Here is a 2,815-nt window from a genome sequence, read left to right as displayed (position 1 = left end):
TTTTTTTTTTTTTTTTTTTTGTGGTACGCGGGCCTCTCATGTGGGATCTTCCCGGACCAGGGCACGAACCCATGTCCCCTGCCTCGGCAGGCGGACTCTCAACCACTGTGCCACCAGGGAAGCCTTTCTTAAGTTTTTAGGCTGTTGAACGTCTCCCGTAATTGGCTTATTGGGGTTGCCGTGGAGAAGCTTAATGAGATGTTAAGGAGGTTAAACTCCAATTAGCTAGAGAAGCGATTGCAGCCGTTTCTATGCCGTTTGCCACTTTCCACCCAGGGCTTTTCTCCCCGAATCCATTTGGGTTGGGAGTGGGGTTTCTGACGGCTCAGTCCCAGGGTGAAGTCCTGGTCCTTAGAGGTCAGCTTTGAAGCGCTGCTCCTTCATCTTAAACTGCCCCACGATAGGTGGACAATCACAAAGTCGAGACTCTACTTAAGTTTCCCCTTGGTTTAATTGTGGGGCTTCATCTCCTGGAGGAGGTTGCCAAGTTCTGAAAAATGGGTTCTAGGTGACCCGGGGAGGGCGGCATCCGGTACTCTCGGGGAATAATTCAGGTTTTTTGAGGCTTTTTCCTTTCCTCTCAGTGAGTTGTCTCTCTGAGAACCTCCGTTTACCTTTTATTGGCCTCTTAGGTAACTACGGATACTTGCTTGGGGATACCTTCCTCTCTGGAGAGCAGTTATCAGTGCCTGCGTTTCCCCGGCACGGACAGCTTGAGAGTGGTTTTTACAACACTGGATTCGTTCTCCTGTTCTTCTTGCAACCTTTTCTCACTCGTTCATTTATTCAGTCTTTTATTATTAATTGAGCACCTACAGGGTGCTGACACTGTTCTAGACGCTGGGAATACAGCCACGAACAAGGCAGACGAGGTCCACGTTCTCATGGAGCTTACGCTGGGGATGACCAAAATGATTTTGGGTGGCGGCAAGTGCCGCAAAGATGTGAACTGGGAAGAACTGGGGTGCAAGCTATGATAGGGGCATGTCCAGGGAAGGCTTTTTGGAGGAGGTGACATTTGACCTTTGACCTGAATGGCAAAGCTGGCTGTGCAAGGGCTGGGGGAAGGGAGCCTCAGACAGAGGGAACAGCAGATGCAAAGACCCTGAGGTGCAGAGCCTGTCTCATGAAAATCTTGCCTGGAGCATTCTGCAAAAATCCATAAAGCACTAATAAAATGGCTTGTGGTAATAATAAGGGTTTGGAAATTCCAAGGAAGAAGCTCACTGCAGCTTAGCGAGGAGATGGAGCGTTACTTGCTCCCTGATAGTCATGGGCTTTTGATCCATTTAGGTTTGAGCGAGTCTCAGGTTTATATTTTTCAATGAGTTTCATCTGTTTCAGAACCTTAGCTGCACCGTTCAGGGTCAGATCAAGTTCGAATTCCCCACTTGATTCCCCTCCAAAGCCTTTTCAGGACCCATTAAGATGATGAGGTGCTTTTCTTGCACGATTAAGATGACTTTCTATAGATTGCTAGAAAACTCTTCTTTTAAAACTAGATGTTGGAGTGAAGTAAGAAAGAGAAAAACAAATACCGTATGCTAACACATATATATATGGAATCTAAAAAAAAAAAAAAAGGTTCTGAAGAACCTAGGGGCAGGACAGGAATAAAGATGCAGACGTAGAAAATGGACTTGAGGATATGGGGAGGGGGAAGGGTAAGCTGGGACGAAGTGAGAGAATGGCATAGACATATATACACTACCAAATGTAAAACAGATAGCTAGTGGGAAGCAGCCGCATAGCACAGGGAGACCAGCTGGGTGCTTTGTGACCACTTAGAGGGGTGGGATAGGGAGGGTGGGAGGGAGACGCAAGAGAGAAGAGATGTGGGGAATATATGTATACATATAGCTGATTCACTTTGTTATAAAGCAGAAACTAACACACCATTGTAAAGCAGTTATACTGCAATAAAGATGTTAAAAACAAAACAAAACAAAACTAGATGTTGAATTGGCCTGGAAGATCTTGCACGGTAACTTTTTTGATTGTGCTTTTACTTTCAAAAAATTATCATTTTAAACAAGTTATAACTTTTTAAAAACGTTATAAAAGTCCCAGAATAAAACTATATTCTAGAAGAATATAAAGGGAAAGTAAAAGTTTCAGTACTTCCTCTCCCTGTGCTGTTTGCAGAAGTCGCCATTCATGGTAATTTCTTGGGTGTCCTTCTAGAAAATTTCAAGCATATGCAAATATGTATGAAGGGTGAGGGGGTGGGGAGAGATTGAAAATGAGTATCTTTTTTTACTCCCCAAATAGTTTCATATTCTAAATAATGTTCTGTATCTGGCTCCTTTCACTAAGAAACCAGTGTTGATTTTCTTTACATGTTAAGTCCATGCAAATTGAAAGAAAAAGGGAATAATACTTTGCAGGCCACACTTTCTTCTGTTAAGGACTGTGCTGTGTATTCACCCAGTCCTCCCTCGCTTGCTGTCAGGGTCCTTGGTTCCGGTTTTCAGTGTGATGAACTGTGCTGCCACGAGCACTCATCTTGGTACTGTATGCAAATAGATATAAATGACAAAGCAGAGTAAATCCCTACCCCCACCCCCCCCAGAAATTGCTGGGTTGGGGGATATGTGCATTTTGAAATCTGACAGTTCTAATTGTCAGGTGGAGCTGTAGTTTATACTCCCACTAATGGACTCACCAACATTTATTAAGCACCTGCTGTTTGTGGCATTTGAGAGCATTGATCAGGCTGGGAATTGACCAGGCTCATGTTGCTTCCCTGTGTATGAGAGGGTTTTGCCCAGCGGAGTTAAACCTTACGTTCCAGCGGATTTGGTCCAGAGAATGA

The sequence above is a fragment of the Neophocaena asiaeorientalis genome, unplaced genomic scaffold (genome assembly GCF_003031525.2).
Source record: "Neophocaena asiaeorientalis asiaeorientalis breed wild unplaced genomic scaffold, Neophocaena_asiaeorientalis_V1.1 scaffold91, whole genome shotgun sequence".
NCBI classification, from domain to species: domain Eukaryota; kingdom Metazoa; phylum Chordata; class Mammalia; order Artiodactyla; family Phocoenidae; genus Neophocaena; species Neophocaena asiaeorientalis.
Note: the sequence above shows the minus strand (reverse complement) of the source record.